This window comes from Cryptomeria japonica, chromosome 1, assembly GCF_030272615.1.
Source record: "Cryptomeria japonica chromosome 1, Sugi_1.0, whole genome shotgun sequence".
Taxonomy (NCBI): Eukaryota; Viridiplantae; Streptophyta; class Pinopsida; order Cupressales; family Cupressaceae; genus Cryptomeria; species Cryptomeria japonica.
The window spans coordinates 277,036,065-277,059,557 of NC_081405.1; positions in this window are offsets into that span (position 1 = coordinate 277,036,065).

Sequence of the window (23,493 nt, forward strand, 5' to 3'; positions counted from 1 at the left end):
AGAAGTGAACTCACCACCTTGATCTGATCTCAAACATTTGATTTTCAATCTAGTTTCTATTTCCACCTTTTCTTTAAAGATCTTGAATTTCTCAAAAGCTTCAAACTTCTCCCTAAGAAAAGTCACCCACATCATTCTAGAATAATCATCAATTATCAGTATGAAATACCTATCACCTTGAAAGCTTCTAGTCCTTGTTGGACCACATAAATCAGTGTGAATCAAATCAAGCACATCATTAGATTTATCATGTATGCTCTTAAAAGAATTTCTAACTTGCTTTCCCAATTGACATTCCTTACATACCGGATTATGAGGCTTTATAATCTTAGGTATATCTCTAACTACCTTTGTTGAACTGATCTTAACAATACAATCAAAATTAACATGACACAACCTATTATGCCATAACCAACTCTCAATATGAACAATCAAACATGTCTTATTACTAGTGTTCAAGTGAAAGATGTTACCTCTAGTCTGAGTACTGGTTGCAATCTCCAAACCAGTTTTGTTAATGATTTTGCATTTTCTATCTTTAAACTAAAGTTGGAATCCCTTGTCCACCAATTGACCAACACTTAAAATATTATGCTTTAAACCTTCTACATAATAGACATTATCAATATTATTCTTTCCATCCAGAGAAATAATACCTCTACCTTTTATCATACATGCTTTGTCATCTTCAAATCTGAATTGACCGCCATTGTATTCTTGCAGGGACAGAAATTTTCTTTTATCTCCAGTCATATGATGTGATCATCCACTATAAATTACCCATTCATCCTTGTCTTCAACTTTTCTTGCTAGGACCTTTTCTTCATTCATGATAGCCAGTTTCGGTTCATCTTCCTTTAAAGAATAGAACACCCATTACTTTCCATTGTCAGATCCACTAGCAGAGTGTGTTATCAATTCATCCTCAAAGTCATCACTTACTCCTTCCTCATCCGCTATGTAGCATTATTTACTTTTCTTGAACCAATATCTAGTATGGTTAGGCTTAAATGATTTCTTAACTTTTTCTTTAAATCTTGCATTCCTTTCGGGACATCTAGATGAAAAATAACCAATCTTATTACATGCAAAACATTTAAAAGGTGCTTTTCCTTCATACTTTCTTCCAGTCCTTTAGGTACTCTTCTAGCAAATAAGGCTTCAAGTTGCTCAAATTCTTCATCCTTTTTCCTCATATCTTCCAATTCATTTGCATATAAGGATTTCCAATCACTTTTGTCAGTAGATGATGATGCACGAGAAGCAGGTTTAGACTTTGCAGCTCTAGAAGATCCAAATTCTTCAAGCTCAAAAGCAGATAATTTCCCAATCAGAATGTCTCTGTTAACTAAAGTGTTTGCCATTGTTCTCAGTTCATTGATTGCAATTGCCTTCATCTTGTAAGTTGGTGAAAGGGCTCTCAAGACTTTGGAAACTATTTCATCTTCACTCATAAATCCTCCACAACATTGAATTCCCATGACAATCTCATTTACTCTTTCCATAAATCTAGCAATTCTTTCATTATCTTCCATCTTCAAGTTCTCATACCTTACCCGGTAACCATCAAGTTTAGCAATTTTGATAATAGGATCACCTTCATTTAGAGTTTACAATTTATCCCACATAACCTTTGTCGATGATTTATCAGTCAATCCCATGATTTGTTGATCAGTAAGTGCACACAAGAGGGCTTCTCTAGCTCTGCAATCATTTTCAATATTCTTGTCCAGGTCTGCAGCAGCAGGATTGTTAGATGCCAGATCATAAGGTGTATATCCTTTCTCAGTGATCTCCCAAATATCCTTGCCAAGACATCTAAGATGAGTCTCCATTCAGATTTTCCATATCCCATAATGTGTTCCATCAAGCTTAGGGATTTCTCTTCTGAAAAATAGTTATTAGTGGATTTGAAGTATTAGCTGCCATAGGATCTACCTCAAGTGGTAAAGGTTCTGCAAAAGAGGACCAAATCTTTGATACCAATTGTTAGGATAATCGGTCGACAACTAAGAGGGGGGGTGAATCAGTTGTCAATGGATTATATTAATCAAACCACTTTATAACCTTTAATCAGAGCACATAAACATTAAATACCAGAATAGTAGAAATAGATATCGATAAGCAATCAAACTTAAGAATGAAATAGAGAATTAACACAATGCAACCATACCACATAACACCATGATTTGTACGTGGAAAACTCAGTAAGGCAAAAAACCACGGTGGGTATCCTACCCACAGTCAGATGATACTTCTATAGAAAGTATGTGATACAATAAGGGGCCTGCATATGTAGGAAGGCACACTGCTTAGAGTGTACTGCTCATTACAGAAGAGTCTTACTGACAACAGAGAGGTTATAACCACCTCAAGATAATTGAACAACAATCCAGAAGAATGAACTACCAGAGATAGCATCTACCATTCCTGATTACAGTCTCAGTTAAGCTCAATATCAAAGGCCTTTGACATCTTACTTAAACCCAATTCGATCACTTATGATTGATTAAATCTCCTTTGCATATGATATTACATTCCATGACCATGACATATAATCTACAATGAGATCTTACATCAATTTATACAAACCCTGAGGCCTAAACCAATTAGGTCAACCACCTAAAAGATATTACAATAAGATCATTACATATATCCATATTACAATGATATGCCATGTCAGCTTTAGACCAAAACAACAATAACCAATCCATAAATCATCCCGGTAACATGTAGAGAACACATTGACATGATATCGGTCCATAACCTAGATAGGTACCGGACCTAATATGGGTCCACCACGCCAAAGAGATGTCTCTAATCAGTCGAGGCATGATCAAGGATCACCTTCTATATCTTGAATTCCATCTAGAAGTGGTACCAACACCACTTATGCATCCTGTCAAATATTCTTAGTGAAAGCTCAGCCGGTTAAACCTTAAACCCTTACCGGTAACACAAGATCTTCTATCGGTAACCAAAACCTATTTGTCGGTAACCAACCAAAATAGCTAGTGTTGACATCAATGACAAAACATTAATGCAACACAAAATCAATTCCTCCATATTGCCAACAATTGTATCATCAACAAACTGTTGATGAGAGAAGATAGTAGTATTAGATGAGGGGTGGAGCCCCTTTAAACAACCATCTCTAACCATCTTTTGGAAATACCTTCCAAGACTTTCTGCCATTATAGTGAAAAGGACAGGGGATATGGGGCCCCCCGTCTTATCTCCTTGGAGGATTTGAAGAAATAAGAAGGTGAACCATTAACTAGAATAGAAGTATTCGTAGTAGAGATCAATTGCCATATAAGTTCCAAAACCTTATTTCCAAACCAAAAGTAGCCAAGACCTTGAGGAGAAATTTCAAATACATTTTATCATAAGCCTTAGATAAATCCAGCTTCAACAAAAAGCCTTGTCTCTTAGATTCAACCAGGGAGTGAATATTTTCATGCACAGTAACAATCAAATCAAGAATTTATCTCCTTGGGACAAAACCAGTCTGCTGAGAATATATGAGAAGAGACAGAACAATTAGCAATCTAGACGTGAGCACTTTAGAAATGATCTTGTAAAAGGAATTACAGAGACTGATGGGATAGAAAGCATCAAAGGAATCAAAACTAGAAACTTTGGGTATACGAACAATGAAGGTACCATTAATCTCTTTTAAAATTATTCTAGCACCAAAAAGCCTCTTCACTGCATAACAAACATCTTCAGCTACAATGTCCCAAAGATTGTGAAAAAGGAACATTGGGAAGTCATCAAGACCAAGGGCCTTATTGCCTTCAAAAGAAAAAATGGTTTTTTTTAATTTCTTGAGTAGAAGGAATAGCCAAAAGAATTTTGTTATGCTCTTTATTAAGAATGCATGGAATAGCATCAATAAGACACTGTTGGGCCTTAGGTCTTAGTCGCATATCAGTAGATAAAAGCTCATTAAAATACTGAACCACTTCACCACTAATTTCTTCCTCAGATTCAAACTTGTTGCCATTTATGAAAATGTGGTTCATTCTATTGGGTGCCCAGGTTTCATTGTGGAAAGGTGGAAAAACTTGGTATTTCTATCACCAAAAGCAAGCTAGGTGGCTCTCAACCTTTGCTTCCAAAATTCCTCCTCCCTAGAAATAATATCATGGTATTTAGACAAAACATCATTCTCTCTTGCTAAATAACCATCCTTATAACCTTCTTCCTAGATTTTGTCTTGGATTTCTTTCAACTCCATTTGGATAACAGTCTTTTTGAAAAATATATGCCCAAAGGACTCCTTGTTCTATCTTCTAATATTCTTCTTTACCTCTCCCATCTTTTTTGCAACTCTAAACATGGTAGATCCATTAATACTAATAGTCCACCACTATTTGATCTTATCATGAAGAGATGGGTGAGAAGAGCACATTTTCTCAAATCTAAATGGGAAATTCCTTTTCTTTGAAAAAGAGTCCACAACAAAGCTAATTGGATAGTGATCAGAACCAATTCTAGAAAGTGTTGAAAGAAAACATAGATAATTGAACAACCAATCATTAGAAACAAGGGCTCAATCAAGTCTTACCTATATAGGATCATTACCAACTCTTCTATTAGTCCAGGTGAAGGATGCACCTTTGAGATCCATATTAATCAGACCATGATTGTTTATAGACTCCAAAAGATCCATTTTACTATCCAACTAGACTTGGGATCCACTAAATTTTTTTAAATCATTGATTGGGGTATTGAATTCACCCATACCAATCCATTTAGCATTTGGGAATTTAGCTCTAAAATCAGCCAGAGACATCCAAAACTTTCTTCTTGCAATTTTTCTATTTGGGGGGTAAATTTTTTAAAGAATCCAACTAAAATTATCTCTAACATGATGAAATTTAGTAGCTACATGATTAAAATCTTCCCAAATAGGGGCACCATTGATGATATTTAGATTCTAGAATGAGGCAATTCCTCCAGAAGCTCCATCAAAACTATTACCATGAACACCATTAGAGATAAAGAAAATCACTTTTTCCACTCTTTCCTTTGATATTTTAGACTCTTGGACTAATACAATATCAGGTTTATGATCTCTAATAAAATTATGCAAAATTTCTTATTTATGAGAGCTATTTAGCCTTCACAAATTCCAAGACATTATCTTCATTTCTTACTTGGGGTTAGATTCTTACAAATCTTAGGGGTAGTTCAATGTATCCCATCTACAATATCTTGGTTTCTCTCTTTCTCTCAATGCCATCTTGAAGATTTCCTCCTAACACTTCCTCTCGGTCCCATATCAGCTCTTATTTTGTTTCTTGTAGTCACACCAGGAGCTAGCTTTTTCTTAGAGCTTCTCTTCTTGATGACTATAGAAAACCCACTATCCTCTTCGTAATTTGTTTCTTCCACACTCAAGTTCTCCTTTCCCAATTCATAATTTCTCTCTTTAGACTTTTTATCTATTTCCTTTTCTAGCATTAAACTCTGGCTTTTCTCCTCAGTGGTGGGTTGGGAAGTATTTCCCAAGCAATCCAGACCAATAGGGGGAATGTAGATTTAATGCAACTAGTAGTTTCATTTGAGTTGTGAGACATATTCTCACTCTGTCTATTCAATGCTTCCTTTGAAGATGGAATGGGAGAGTCATGAATCTCCTCATGAGAACTCTCATTTCTATTATCCTTTTTTTTAATAGATCTAGGGACATTATCTATATTTTGCACAGTGTCTCTAGCATTCTCATCTCCTTTTTCACCAGAAATCACTTACAATTCTTTTTCTTCAGATTGAGCATTTCTATTTTCCTTTGTTGAGTGCCTTCTGCCATCAAGGGTAGAAATATTTCCATTCCTCACTTCCTTAGTACCATTAGTTTCCTTAGGGATATTTTCTCCCAGAGGATCCCTCTTAGCTTTCCAAACTTTCTTTGCGTTACTTTTCTGTTTCATAGCATTATTTGGATATTTTTTTGCCCAATTACTTGATCTTTTACAATTGAAAGAAACAAAAGGAAGGGTCTTGAAATCAATTGGTTGAACCCATTTCCCTAGCTTAGAGAGAATTTCAATTGAAGAAGGGAGATCAATGGATTGAACAACACTTACACAGATCCTGGAAAAGACCAACTCTTCCTTGTAGTAGTCAATGTAATGCCCCGCCAAGAAACCCCGAAGGGTGTAAGCTAAAACACTCAAATGGAGTGTAGATATTTTTTTTTTCTTATAATAATAATAAGAGTGTTAATATTAAGTCACAACATTAAGATACTTTGGAGTTATCTAAAGCTTAGATAACACAGCGGAAAGATAAATGAACCTAAGGAGTTTCCCAACGTCATTACGTAGCTAACATATAACTCAAATCTCTAAATCTTGATCCAATTAAGCCAGTTATTTTAATAACATGTTATTACTTAAAACACGGGTATTATTTGTTTAGTAAATTAAAATTATAAATAATAGGACGCGTTCATCCATTGAGGTTGAAGATGAGACTAACATGAGGGTATTTACCCATTGAAGTTAACACCTAGATAACATAAAAAAATTCATCCATTAAGGTTGATATAATTAGGAATCTAGAGGAGATCATCCCATTTTTGTTAAAATATGGTTATTAAGGTGTAGTTCATTTATTTAGGTTTAAAAGTAAACAACCAAATGAGATCATCCTTTATAGTTAAAACATGGCTAATAAGATGAGATCCTTTCATTTGGGATTAAAGTGTAAACAACATATTGAAGTTCATTCATTATGGTTTAAACATAACCAACTAATAAATCATAGTTCATTTGTAGAGGATAAAATGTAAATAGCCAAATGAGGATCATCCATTGTAGTTAAAAATATTGTTAAGAGATGAAATTCATTTATTAAGGTACAAATGTGGATTAACCAATTTAAGTTCATCCAATTATAGTTAGAATGCAACTAATTTGGTGAGGATTATTTGTTTAGAATGAGACGTAAATAACTAAATGAATTCATTTGATTTAGTGAAGTAAAGCTTATATGTCGATGTTCATTTATTGAGATAAAGAGGTAAGTAACTAACCAAAGTTCATTCCTTAGATTTACAATTTAGGTATGATGACAAGTTAATTCCATAATTGTATCCATTCATTACATTCAAATTACAAGCTTTATGACAAGTTAATCCAATAATTGTAACCTAGTGAGTTTCTTTCCATGCTTATTTATTTTCATTAACATTAACAAAATACTTTCCATAGCCATATTAACAATCTTTTATGACCCTAATTACTACATTTAACAAGAGGACTTTATTCATACATTCAAGAAATAACTCCATTAAATCCCCATTATACACTTACAAAATGCAACCATACATGATAACTTTAAGTACGAAATTTGAGAGACAAAAGCATCACATAACACAGATATGATCTCGGAGTTCACCCCAAAAGGGCTACATCTTCGGGTCTACTCAACTGCAAGACCCTTCTGGCAATAAAATTAGTTTAAGGTTACATAAGTTTCATGTCATATACATTTCCGCCTTTTAGGCGAACCCAACCAAAATACCAACGACCACTTCGGTCAGTAAATACATCTCTACAAGTTTTCCAACCAAGTTTACATAAATGCAAGCATCACTCACCTAAATATGTTATTTAATCCTTAGATAAACATCATTGACATATTGGTTTAGAACTGTACACTAGTCCCCTCTCTAGCATCACAAATATACCCTTTTCAAAAGAAAATATACTTTAAAAGGAATCTTTGAAATGAAAAGAAAACACTCCCCAATGAATTATAAATCTCTTGCGTATATATAAAGCCAGTATAAATGTATCTCAATTTATATCTAACCAAATAAAATTAACGTCTGAGCACTAATGGTTAATTCACTTGACAATATTCGTTACAAAGGGACCAAAAAGCCACATATAATTAATTATATATATTATTATATGGATTATCTAAAATAACATTTATTTAAAATCCACATTAATCCATAACTAATAATTATTAATTATTAATGCTTTATATATTAATCAAAGTTTAGCAATAATCAATATATGATTAATAACATATATTACTAAATGGATTATCTAAATATCAATTATCTAAAATTCAAATATTATTTAATACTAGAATTAAATAATATAAAATAAAAATTGAATTTAAATAATTAAAACTCCATTTAAAATTACTTTTTAATTTAGTATCATATCATTATTTCATTGTTTTTTTAATCAATAATAAAAAAATAAAAACAATACTAAATTGGGGGTACCCACGTGGACCCCACGTGGGCCCCCTTAGTAGCCTACGCTACCATTGGTAGCATTGCTACCAAATGGTAGCAGGCCGCTACCTTTGGTAGTGCTGCTACCATTTGGTAGTAGTTCGCTACCATTGGTAGCGCTACTACCAACTGGTAGCAATTGCTACCCTTGGTAGCCCGCTACCTCCCAGCCATGTGGGGGTTTTCAAAAAAAAATTATTTTATTATATTATTTTGTTTTTAAAAAAAAGAATTTCAAATTATTATTTTTTTCCTTTAAAAAAAGATAGAAATGAATACAGAGTTTAATGGAATCTCTAAAAAGAAAATAGAGTCCAATAAATCACAGTACTATTTTTTTTTTTATGGCAAAATTTTGCCAGCATAACCCCTGTGATTCAAACTGGGAAACCAAAAAACATATAATCCTAAATAAATAAAAAACAAAGCTCAACCAGAATTGGGAGACACAGCCAAAATCCATTTATTCATTTTCCAACACACAGAAAACTACAGAGAAAGGAAGAAATGTTACTGAGCTAATATATAAATAAAACTTTAATCTGTAAATTTCTCACAATCTCACTCAAAGGTTGAAATAATCCCATTTTAATTTTGAATCCCCATGGATTACTAAATTAACAAATCTATTGTAAATAACCATTCAAATAATCAATACTTCTTCCAAGCAAAATGCATAGTTTTTAAATCCCCAAATCCAACATAAATCTAGAATTAATTTTGTAAGATTTTTCAATAGCCAACACTGTTCTTTCAAAGCCAAATAGTAAGATTCTCTGGCAAGCAAGGAAATATTCAAAACCCTACCTCCATTCGCATTTCCTAGAAGAGTTTTGTTGCAGAGCCCAACCTCCAAGCTCCAGATCCTTATTTCCCCAACATGCATAAAAATTTCTTCTTCCCACAGACTGTCGGCTCCTTCCTATGAACCCCCCATAAAATAATTTTTTTAAAATATATATGTGAAACCTAAACTCTTTTTAGGTTTTCCCCCAAAAATATTTTCCAATAATTAAATATTTAAAAAGAGCATTTTGTTTTATTTTGTTTTAACTAAATCAAAAATGCTTTTATCTCCCTCATGTAATTTCTAATTTTTTCTAATAACACAACTTAGCATTTTTTTAAGATTATATGAGGGTAAAATATATTGTTTTATTTATTCTTTTTTTTATTCTTTTATTTTTAAAACAATATCAACATATTTTAATCTTGCTTTTCTTAATTAATTAAAAGAAAACAACCTTTCTATTTTTTTTATAAAAGGCCAAGAGATTAAATTAATTTTATTTAAAATTAATTTAAATCTTTCCTTTCCACAATCATAACTAAATAAATTAATCAGTTAAAATTAATCATTTAATTAAACTAGCTACAAATTTAAATTGAGCAATTCTAAATAACGACTAATCGCATAAAGGGAGCCTATTTAATCTAGTCCCTTAATTTATTTATTTTATTTTTTTATGCATAAACACACATTTAACAAATTAAATAAAAAGGATAATTACTCAATTTACCAATTCACAAAACACGCATACCCAAACGAAAAGGGAAACCGACGGACCACACACGACACTCACTTGATTATGGCTAAGGTGAGATGAGGGTTTTATGACCACCTAATCCAAATTCTAAGGATAAAGGAGGTATACTCAACCCTGTGAATCTTGATGTAGATGAACCTCGCACCTAGGCGGTGTTGTACCTGCAATCTCCTGCAACCATGAGTTACACAAGCATACATACATATATATATATATATTCAATGAAGGCGTTAGCTCGATATTTATATCCAGAATTAGGAAACAATTACATTTAGACAAGAATCGATGCAAAAGCACAATAATAGGTATGCACAATTATTTATATTATCTAATCTACAACATTACATCACGGTAAATCAACCATTCAAGAATGCCACATAGGAAGTCGACCAAGGTCAAACCAGTTTTACAAGGCCGACTAGGGTAGGGGCATTACAGTAGTCACTTGATCTATCAATAATATCTCCCCAAAAGTTCTAGCAATACCTCTAAACACATCTTCATTCCAAAACTCCGTAGGGAGCCCAGGAAGCGTGACCTAGACCATAACAACTTCATAGAAATTTCCAGATTCAAGACCATTTGGAGACCACTTCTTTAAATCTAATGATGATTTTTCAATAACCCAAGGGCCTCCACAATGGAAATTAGAAATGTCTTCTTTGCATGAAAAGGAGAAGGAGAAGAAAACTTTTGGTAGAGCCACAACCTCCACTTTCCCTTTCAAGTACCATTTCTTTCACACAAACTCTTTAATAGTCTTGATATTAGGCCTTGGACCCATAAACATTTGGCTTAATATTGTTACTTCTTTTTCTATTATCTTAATTTTAAAATAACTTTTTCTTACACTAACCATATTTGACAATCACATTAGGGTTTCATTTTAATATTTGATACATCATTGATATTTCTACTTTCTAAATATGAAAGAACACATCTTATTTATTTAGTTTTCCTCTTTCCCTCTCCTTATCTCCCCCTCTATATATTTAGATCTTTGTCTCTCCCTCTCCCTCTACCACTCCCTCTCCCTATCTCTACCTATCTCTTTTCCTTTATCTTTCCCCTCTATCTTTTTCACTTCATGTCTACCTCTAGATATATATATGTCTTTCTAACCCTATCTCTCCCTCTCTCTCCCCATATTACCCTTTCTTTATATATGTCTCCACTTACATCTCTAGTTATCTCACTCCCTCTCCCTTTGTTTATGCATATCCTTATCTCTCTCTATCTCTATATCCATATCTCTCTCGGTCATACATGAAGAGTCCCTATTTATTCCTTCCTATCTTTATCTCTCTAAGTTTATATATTTATCCCTCTATCTCCTTCTCTCCCCATCATTCCCTCTTTATATATTTCTCATCTATATATTCTTCTCCCTCTATTTATATATCTCTTACCCTCTGTATCTCCATCTCTATATATCTTTTTTACTCACACACACACACACACACACACTCCCTATTTCCCCATCCCTCCCTAGCAACAAAATTCAAAGGGAAAGGAGAGCACACACATCTCATTAAGAACTATGATCCAAATATAGATAACACATAAACATATAAATTAGAAGGATAATCAAGCTCCATTACCAATAGGGAGAGAGATGTATAGATAAAAATGGAGATATAGTGGGTCAAGATAGAGAGGGGGGACAGATAAATATATAGAGAGCGAGAAAAATGAGAAAGGGAGAGATGGTGATATATAAAGATAAAGATAAAGATAAAGATAAGGAGATTGATATAATGGTAAAGAGATATGGAGAGACAACCTAAGATAGAGATAAATAGAAGGAGAGATAGAAGGTAAAATATTGAGAGATGGAAATACCTAGAAATATAGATATGTGTATTAATGTCTAAGAAGAGAGAGGGAGAAAAATAGAATGATAAGGATGGATAAAAAGAGGGAGATAAATCTAGAGACATAAAATTAGAGAGGAAGATAGAGATAAAAATGCAAATATAGAGAGAGGGACAAATGGATATAGAGATAGAGAGAGATAATGGTATTTAGATGAATATATAGAGATATAGGGAGGTAGGGATAGAGAGCGAGACATAGAGGAAGATACAAAGAGGAAGAGATAGAGAGATATAAAGAAACAAGAATATGGATAGATAAAGAGAGGGAGAGATACAGAGATACAGAGGGGAATATAGAGAAGGGTGGAGGGAGAGAGCTACAGACATATATAAAAAGAGGTAGAGAAAGAGAGAGATGAATAGAGAGGGTGAGAGGGGAAGAGGTAGAGAGATAAATTAATCATCTATAGAGGAAGATATATATTGAAAGATGAAAATATAGAAAGACAGATGAATAGGGAGAGAGATATAGGGAGATGGAGGTAGAGATAGACATAGATAGAAAGAGATAGATAAATTAGTATGGATGGAGGGAGAGATGGAATGAATAAGAGAGAGTTTGAGATAATGAGATATAGATAGAAATCATGATATATCTATAGGAAGATAGAGATAGAGGGTACAAGAGAGAGATAAAAGAGGTGATAGAGAGAAGTAATAAATAGGTATAGGTAGAGGGAGGTAGAGGGAGGGAGATAAATAGAGATAAGCAAGATTAGTAGTGAGATATAAAAATAGGGAGTGATAGGGATAGAGTGGGAGAAGGAGATATATAAATAGAAAGAGGACATGATATGTGTAGAGATGGATATAACTTGGAAAAGACTTAGATGGGATGATAAGAGTGAGATAGGCAGAGAAGGAAGAAGAAAGAAGAGATGTAGATATAAGTATAGTAAGGGAACTTAGGGAGAGAGATGGATTGGAAGGGAGATAAAAGGAGAGGAGGAGAGAGTGAGATATAGTAAATAGAGAGGGGGGGAGATGTATAGAGGGACATTTTCTCCTAGGTCAACTTGGGCACTAGTGTGCATAGGATCAAAGACAACAAGGCAACCTTCTATGATGATAATTTATGAAAAAATATCTTATTAGTACGTAAAATCTAAATATTTCATTATTTACTACTTTTAAAATGTTTCAATTCTTTTGGGAGAAAAAATGGAAACATAAAAGACTTTGTATGCAAAAGTTGTGAGTAATTAAAATTTTAAAAATGAAGTATTAACTTCAAATGATTATAATTTTTTTTTGGTGTAGAATCTAATGAGACTACCTTATCCATTTTTTGGATCTTTGAATCACCTTTCCAATGCCTATAAAAATTCAAAATTTTGATAAATGTAAAAGTTATCCCATTTTACTAAAATATAAATTTTTGGCTAAGCAAAATGGATATCCATTTTTTAAAGCATGACATCACAATAATGACATTAGGAATTGGATATATGTTAATAATAGATATCCATTTTGGTTAGGTATTTACAAACCAAATTTAAATTTTTCTCAACCGATACAAAAAGTCAAAGCGGAATTCGATTTGTTTGGCAAAGTAAACAATGTGTTTTTTCCCACTGCCACTTTTTGGACCCCCATGATCTTGCACTCACCCTCCTGTATAATTCATGTTTTCTCCTTTTATGTTTTGTGTTTTCTTCTTGTATTTTTCATGCTTACTTCATGCGTAATTTATTTTTTACTTATTGTGCCTTATGTATGATGCAAAGTTTGAAATATAAAAAATAGTGCATTGTTATAATTTTAAAAGAAAATAGATGTCATGTCCATCTATCAATTGGAATGAATTCCTTGAGAATAGTATTCAAAATTTTACAAATAATATTTCATTGAATTACTTCAACAAGACAAGACAACATTCTCAGATGCACATGCCATGCAAAAAATTTAAGTCCAATCAATGGCAACAATGAATGAATTTCATGCAACATGTAAAAATTGGTTTCTTTTTACAATTTTTTTGTGAGAAATTTACATTGATGAATACTATGGAGGAATTGAAGTGCTCCTTACATCAAATTTGTGTTTTAGTACTATAAAAATAGTATGTAATGTTAGAGTACTATTTTATGCTTCATTATCTATGAATAATTTTATTTTTTATATAAATAGATTATTAAAACTTTATTTTTGTACTTTTCAATATGTCATTACATTTTCTGAACTAGTCTTCATGTTACATTTTTTGTACATATTCTCCAACAATCAATTGCATAGGGTTTTTTTTTATCAATAGTTAGAGTTGTTACCACTAATTTAAATAGAAACACATGGCTTAACTTTTATATCTATATTTAGAGATGTATCAATAACCAACATTCTCCATCAATTGATATTCAAAATTAAAAAATAATTTAACATGGTTATAGGCCAAAAAAGTCTCCCCTATATTTACTTTCATTATAATGTTTTTTTTGGTGTTTCTAATTGAGTGCCCAATTGTGCCTAAAGGTAAGACATATCTAATACCAAATATTAACATAGAAGTAGACAACAAATGAGAGACAATTGTAAAAAAATTATCTTTCAGATTTCAAGTTTTGCAATACCTAGGGGGTAGCTCTGTACCAATGTCAATGAATTTTCTCTAATTGAAATGAGATATTTAAATAGAAAACATGTTCTCAAAAGATGCACCAAGGATGTATGAAAATTAATCAAAATTGACTAAATTCTTAGATAATTATGTATTGTTTTGATTAAGTAAAAATAGGTTTTTGAAAGGAACCTGAACCTTTTACATAACAGGAAATAGAAAAAACATTAGAGCTTAAAAGAGTCATGCCTGATCACCCCAACAAAAAACTCATCCCACCCAAACCAAAAAGGGATCACAAAACACAAAGATCCGCATAAGGACAACAAAAAGAAAGCAAAAGGATAGCACAAAGACAAAGACAGAGACCAAGACAGCTAGGTATTTTTTGTAATGTCTTCAGCATGAACCACCATCTGCTTCATGTTGTTTGTAGGGGTCTTCAAATCATCCAGCTCTCACCCCTTGATGTTGCCCTGATTCTTGGTGTTGGCTCTAGTCCTCTTCTCGTGACCTTTTCTCTCCAACTGATCCTTGTCGCTCTCTTTATCTTTAATGTTATCAAATATGTTAATCAGAATGTTCATGTTGTCCATAGAGGATTTGAGAATCTGGAAATTATGTTCGGCTATCTTCTTCACAATCAGTTCCATTTTGTCGACTCTATTGCCCAGATTATTCATAGTAATTTCTAGCCCATTCACCTCTCTATTCCCTTCCATTTCCTTAACCTTCTTTTTAGTTTCAAGAATTTTTCTAAACATGTTTTCAATAGCTTTAGCATTGTTGATTGCCACTGCCAATTCTTTAGCATTTTCAGAAAGAGGTTTGTCGCCTATCATGGCTCTTTTGATAACATTCATATCATTCTTCAGGCTACCAATATCTTTCACAATTCTACCAATAGTAACACAAAATCCCTTAATACTATCGTTATCTCCAAAACAATCACTAGGATTTCCCCTTTTATTTTCTTGGCCATCATTCTACAAACCTTGAGTGTTCAAATCCTCATTACAACCCACATCCGGGATCTCATCCTCCTCCTTACCCTACACATTGTCATTTTTTTCCTCCTCTACATCCTCATTAGAAGCAATCAAAATCTTATTATTATCTTTGTTAACTCCCCTGCTGGTGTTCTTCTTCCTCTGGGTTTGTTTTCCCATCCCTTTACCTTTCTTTCTTTTGATGAATTTTCCTTCAAAGGACTTAGCCTCAGAGTACGAGATATCATAATCAATCACAATCCTCTTTCTCTTCCCCTTATTCCTCCCCTTTTTACTAAGCTCCTTCGACTCACCTTCAGTTTCCGAGTTGAAGTTGAAACCACTATCCTCACTTTTCATTTCCTCATCCCTGGCCTTTTTACCTCTAATTGGTTTCTCAATGCATTTCCCTTTCAGCAATTTATACACTAAAACCATAAGACCCTGATGAAGAGCATGGTCGCCCTGAGGGTCTTTCTGCATTTCTTTAATTATGTGGTCCATGGAACAAGAAAGATAATATGAAAAGCTTACCTTTTCACCATGGCAAAAGTGGTTGAGCAACACAAAATGGTTCCCATAAGCTCTTGTAAATCTCCCATCCAGTGTAATGTAGGTTATGGTAGCAAACAAAATGAACCTGCATGGCCTGCAGATGCATTTTGGGGAGTGATAGGAGTTATCCACCTTCACCATTTTCTTCTTCTCACCATCTATGACCGGAAATTTGTTCATTTCCTTATCAGAGACACTATGATCTCTATAGAACTTAATGCCATCTGTCACTATCCCCATGGCTTCTGCAATAATCTCTTTATCCACTGTCATCATCTAGGTGCCCACCAAAACTTTTCTATTCTTCCAATTCTTTATAAAGTGCTTGGTGATAGTTGGGTCTTTACCACTGAGCCTCTCCATGAACACACTTAATCATCCCTCCTGTAAAATCTCCCAAACCTCTTTGTTCTTCTTCCAATCCGAACATGAGGTTGGTTCAAACTTTTTTTTGTTCCCTCCCATTTTTTCTTCACTCACTGGAATTCCTAATCTCAGCTTTGATTTTTCTTCTCTGGTTTCTATTATTGCTCTGAAAAATAGCCTTGAATCCATACCCAGTTAATATGATAAGACAATTAAATAAATGCTCAGCACCGCCATTATAAGCCTTCATCGAAAAAAGTGGGAAAAACATTAGGAATTATGATTAATGATGCCACGTTGCCTCATCTGGATTTGGTCCAGATTGAGAAAGGATTTCGCCTCACACGCAAGTTTTCTCTCTCCATTAATAGTAATTATTTTATCAGTTCTGCAGGCCAGGTTGGCTACCTAGTCAGCACATGAGTTAGCTTCCTTGTACACGTGTGACAACACACATATCAAAGGTTTCACTTATTTTCTTTTCTACTTTAATTGCATTGTTTATTGACCAAGAAGGCGGGAACACCTTATTCAAATAGTTTATGATATTCAAAGAGTCACCTTCACACCAAACTCTGGTACAATTAGCTTCCTTTGCTAGCACCATCCCATGATAAGCCACCATAGCCTCAACAACATGATTAGTTTTATTTCTAATAGGGATACATTTAATAATTTTACATTTTCCCCATTCATCTCTTAAAACCACCCCACATCCTGCATTGTCAAGGTTACCCTTTGAAGCGCCATCAAAGTTGATTTTCATCTAGCCATGGGGAGGGCTTTCCCATTTCACACCTTCTCTAGGATTATCCTAAACAAAGTCTCTTCCCTTTAATCTTCAATTCTTGAAGATAATATGATCATCCTTATCTTGGTGATTGGATATTCCACCTATGATGTTAATATTCTCCACTATATTTCATTTGATTTTCTCAAAAATAATTTGAACCTTAGAAGCCTTCTCTCTGAACACTCTTTTATTTCTCTCTTTCCATATTCCCCAACAAATATGGGGTAAAGCCATTCTCTGTAACAAAATTATAATCTTATTCCTTGAGGGTTGATGCCAAGAATTAAAAACCTCTTGGACTGATTCCGAGAAAGTCCAACTGATATTGAAGTAATCTAGACATCTAGCCCATATATCAGTAGAGAAGGGACAATGAAAGAACAGGTGGTTAATGGTCTCTGCATTCTACATACAAAGAAAACAAACACTAGGCATACAAATTCCTCTTTTCCTAAGGTTATCAATAGTCAGAATTTTTTCTTGAAGGGCAGTCCAAAAAAAGATATTAATTTTAGGAATTAGGCCTTTCACCCAAGCCTTAGCCCAGCAAGGACTTTCCATCTTAGTAAAATGTTGATTGTAGAGAGAGGCCACAGAAAATTTACCATTTGCTGTAAGTTTCTAGATTAATTGATCATCATCATCCACCACCACCATGGAATTCATAATTTTGTTCAGATTATCAAGGGATGGATCAACTTGGGATAAATCCTTCCACTGTCCATCATTCTAGTAGTCACCCACCATAGAGCCAAATTTTTCCTTGCACTGATTCTAAAATTTACCCCAGTCAGGACTTTCACTCAATAGGGAATCAAGCAACCAAGAATCTTCCCAGAATTTAATGAATTTTCCTTTCCCCACCTTCCATTTCACACCTTTGGCAATAAGATCTCTTGTTCTTGAAACATTTTTCCAGATATTAGAGCCAATTGGGATATCTTCAGCATTGAGGAAGCTTAGAAGGGTAGGATATTGTCTTTTATATTTGTTGTCCCATATCAGTTTCCATTCTCCTTGGGTGTTATAACCTCTCCAAATCTGCTTAGCCATAAGAAACTCATTCATGTCTCTTAATATTCTAAGGCCAAGACCTCCCTTTATTATAGGTTTACAAACCTTATGCCACGCAATTAGATTCATTCTCTTCTTCTCCTCGACCCCTGTCCACAAAAAATGTTCTTTGAACTTTTCTAATAGTCTCCGCAAACTTGGTGGGAATTCTAAAAAAAGGTTGATGGCATAAAGAGGAATACTCTGAAGAGTATATTTCAAAAGTTGAACCTTACCAGCTTGGCTGAGAAGACAGCCTTTCCAACCAGCTAACTTCCTATGAAATTTATCCACAAGAACTCCCCAAAAAGTATCAAGAGGAACTTGACATAAAAGGAGCCCAAGATATGAAGCAAGAATATTCCCCAATTGGCACCCCAAAATGTTGCTTATTTTTATCTTTCTTCTATCTGGAGTGTTGATGAAATAAACAAAGCTTTTAGACCAATTTATTAGTTGACCAGTAGTTGTCCCATAACTATCCAAAGCTTTCTTTAAACTCCTAGAATATTTCACTGAAGCCTTCCCCATAATAATAGAGTCATCCACAAACTGTTGATGGGAGCAAACTTCATCTATTGAAGAAGGTTTCAAGCCACAAAACTCCCCCTTCTTAACAAGCTTACCAATGAATCCTCCCAGACATTCTGCCATGATAATGAAAAGAACTGGGGATAGAGGATCCCCCTGTCTGAGACCCCTTGAGGACTTGAAGAATGGGGAAGGAGACCCATTGATTAAGATAGAAAAAGAAGCAGAAGACACTAATTGCTGAATAAGACATAATTCTAGAGCAGAAACCAAAAGCAGTGAGAACATCCATCATTAATCCCTAGTCCACACTATCATAGGATTTGGATAAGTCAAGCTTCAAAAGAAAGCCTTCTTTTTTAGCACTAGCTAGAGAGTGAATATTTTCATGGACCAATATTATCGAATCCAAGATTTGTCTCCCAGGGACAAAGCCACTTTGCTGGGGAGAAATGATAGTGGGGAGAAGACTCAAGATTCTAGAAGTCAGAACCTTAGAGATGATCTTGTACATAGAGTTGCAAAGGCTTATAGGTCTAAAAAGATCCATGGAATCAACTCCCATCTTTTTGGGAATAAGGGCAATGAAAATTCCATTCAATTCTTTCAAAATTCTTCTAGCACCAAAAAATTCTTTCACAGCACTGGAAACATCATTTCCAACAATATGGCAGTACATTTAAAAAAAGAACATGGGAAAACCATCTGGGCCCAGGGCCTTGTTACCTTCAAAGGAATTGGCAGCATTCAGAATCTCATCGTTGGAAGGGATAGCAGTAAGATGTGAATTATGATCTGCATCCAAGATAGAGGGGATACAATCCGTAAGGTCCTTTTGAGCTTGCAAGTCCAAATTATGTTCCTTAGTCAGGAGGATGGAGAAAAACTCCATGGTTGCCTTCCTCATAGAATCTTCATCTTCAACAGTTCTACCATTAACTTTAAGTTGTGATATCCTATTGATAGCCTTATGCTTTAGAGTGGACATATGAAAGTATTTGACATTTTTGTCCCCTTCCTTCAGCCAAATATTTCTTGACCTCTATTTCCAGAAAGTTTCTTCTTTTGCTATTATGTCATGATATTTCATAAGAGTCTCATCTTCAAAATCTCTCGAGACCTTTGTATAGCCATTATTCTAAATCTCATCCTATATATCTTTTAGATCTAAGAGAATGGTGGATTTAGAAGCAAAGATGTTCCCAAAGGATTCCTTGTTCCATTTTTTAACATTATCTTTCACAAAATTCAACTTTTTGACCACCTTATACATAGCATTTCCTTCAATTCTAACCTACCACCATTCCTTGATTTTTCTTTCCATATCCGGGTGTTTTGTCCACATTCTCTCAAATATATAAGGGAAGTGTCTTCTTCCCTTCTTAATATCAGCCATAAAGGATATAGGATAATGATCTGATCCTGCCCTTATATGAGTTGATAAAGAACATAAGTAAGAATTAAACCAATCGAAAGAGATTAGAGATCTATCAAGCCTTACCTGAATTAAGTCTTCACCACTCCTTCTATTAGTTCAAGTATATTTAACTCCTTGCAAATCCAAGTCATGGAGAGCATTATTATTGATGAATTCCATTAAATCCAATTTGTTGTCTAGATTGGTTTGGCTCCCTCCCTTTTTCTCTTTTTCTTTCAAAGGGGTATTAAAGTCCCCCATAATAATCCACCCATCTTCAGCAAACTTACTTCTAAACAAGGATAAGCTTTTCTAGAAATCACTTCTACCAGTCTTGGTGTTTGGGGCATACACATTAGTCAACCCCCATGAAATTCCCTCTTTCAAATGCTTAAATCTAATACAAGCCAGATTATTGTCTTGAATCAACACTTCACTTTTTACATTATTTTTATTCTAGAAAGTAACAATACCTCTCGATGCTCCTTCAGAACTACCACCACTAACTCCTCCATTACTAAACATTTTTTCAAACTTTCAACCTTATCTTTAGGCATTTTAGTTTCTTGAATCAAAAAAACATCTAGTTTTTTGTCTCTAATCATAATTTTAATTAAATCATGTTTGTGAGGATTATTTAATCCTCGAATATTCCAGGAGATAATCTTCATGGTTTTTTAGAAATACCTGCATCAAAGATGGTTCTTTGAGTCCCGTCTGCTATATTCTTGCTTGCCTCCATGGTCCAATTCTTTGCATTTTAAATTCTTCCAGGAGAAGTATGCTGAGCCCCCACATCCCCAAGTCTACTTTTGATGTTTCTGGTGGATGTGTTATTGTTGTTATGCTTATGTATTGTTATCTTTGAGAACCGTGTATATTTAAATGTGACCATATTATAAATTCTTAAACAACTCAACCACGAGCCCGGAATCTACAAGAAAATCAATAACACCAATAGAGCTCTAAATCAAGTATATGTAAATAAAATAAACCAAGTACACCTTCACAGGCATGATAAGCTTAACTCTATTGTTCTTCAATCCTTCCAAACCCTATAGATAATAGTAGTTGATCTCAACATTAAGCACTAGTACAAGATGGCATAAAGAAATAGAGTGTGGTTGATTGATGATGCACGCATGATGTAAGTATGATAAAGAAAGCAATGATAGCTAGATGAAGCCCTAAGAAAGTACTCTATGTGCACACTATGGAACTACTATGTATGTACTAGGTAGGCAAAAAATGGGGAAAAACTCTTTTATAGAAATCTCCAAGAGAATCAAGGGCGTAGATTAAGAGGCTGAAATATGAGCAATTGTGATTAAGAGGTGAAAAGAGGATTAATAGGATTAGTAGGTTAAAATGATGAGGGATGAGATTAAGAGGTGGAGGAAGAGTGAATAAGATTATTTTGAATAAAGAGATGAAATTAAGAGCTAGGTTGACCTTTTGATTTAGAAAAAGATTTCTAGATTCAATGAATAAGTGATAAGGAATGTGGAGGGGAAACATTTGTCACATGAATACAAACTTAGATTATGAACCATGCGAACAAGTTGGAGGGATAAGATTAGGGAGAAGAGGATAATGAATTAATTAAAAAATTAAAGTATTTATTTAATTAATAGCTTAAAAAGGTGGGATTTAAAATAACTAAATAACTAATAAATATTTATTTAACTATAGGAAATGAAAGGCCAGTGAATCAATTAAATAAATAGAAATATTTATTTAATTAATAGAGGAAAACATTAAGGAATTTACTGAATAAATTAAAAAAATTTATTTAATTGAGGATATTTTTTAGGTGTTAACATTTTGCCCCTCTTTGAGACAATGTAATTTATCGCATTGTTTCAAACAAAGAAAATTTAGGTGGTACATACCCTAGTATACCCCAGTAGAATGAGGTAAGGAGGTAGTATGCCTGATTGACAAATTGGGCAAAGAATCATTAAAAGTGTGGGAGATCTTGATAGGAATAATGAGAGGGCTTGGTAGGAAAGTGTACAAAAAAAAGGGCAAAACATGAGAAAAATGTTGGTATTTTGGTATGGTTTTGTCATTGATGTCAACACCTACTAACACTTATCAACTCTGACACTTTGGAGAATTAGCAACATTCACCAGCAAACAAGTGACTTATGCACAGTCATCGGTATCTGGTACACCGGCAGGATATAATGATCACTGGCACTTGGAATGGCATGGAAAACACCTGGTTATATCGAAGACATCATTTGGACACTTTGTCTTGAAGATTTGTTTATTAGCATATTCATATTTGCATATTTGTTGTTACTGGCAAATAGGTCCAGGATATACACTAGGTGGTTTATCTTTTCCAGATCAGCACGACACACTATGGAGATGTTTTATTCTTGTTGTAAATGCATCAAGCCGACAAGTTGAATCGATTATTGCATCGGATATTGATTTATTTGTAAATTGATTTTATTGTAATATCCTTTAGAGCTGACCTACTAAAATTGGTCTTAGGTTATGATATAAATGTAAGATCTTATTTGTAAGATCGAATGTGGAATGCGAAAAAGAATTGTGTGAAGGTATATGTGAGAATAAGCAGAGCTATACACTCAGACATCATTTGAAGATTGAAGGAGGGTTTTTGTGAAGACAATCAGAACTACACTGGTACTGAATCCAGTATACAAAGATGCTAATTTGAGCAGTACATCCATATTGGATTTAATCATCCAATTGTAGTCAGTGTGACTCCCATTTGTGATTGAGCAGTGAGCTCTAGGTGCTTGGCCTTTCTGCATGTGCAGACCCCATTTGTATACACATACTATCTGCAGTAGTATCATCTAATTGTGGGTAAGGTTTCACACCATGGTTTTTCCCCTTACAGGGTTTCCACGTACAAATATTGGTGTTATGTGTTGTGGATGACTTTTTCTTTTTGTTTGATGCATTAATCCTTACCAGTAAATTGCAATTAACTGATAAAACTATCTACCAACATAAAAGATTGGTTCACCGGTATTAAGCATTAAAGTTGTTTAAGTTGTTTTTGGTTTAAATTTATTTGACAACTGATTCACCCCCCCCCCCCCCCTCTCAGTTGTCTCTGAGGCCTAACAAAAAAGGGACTAGGATAGGCAATGCAAGGTTAGGGGAGACTATGGTCGTAAGACACGGTGGTGGGTGAACCCACAACAGTGGGTTACACTTTTTTGCCAACTTTGACATTGCAATATTCATTTTCAGAAAAAACTTCACATTCAAACACCTATTACTGCTAAACCATAAGGAATTTGTAGATGATGTGAACTAGTGATTTGTGTCATTTTGTGTGTATATTCTAAAATTATTTTTTTGAAAATTTTTGGAATCAATTTGCTTCCATTTTTCTATCTCCCTCAAAAACTACTTATTTACAAAAAACAACATTTTTAAAGAGTGATACTCACTTGGTCATGCATAATTTTTTTTCTAAAATAGATATGAATTTGATTCTTTCAAATTTAGTTTTGTAACATCCATATCTAATGTTTTCAATTGGTTTCATA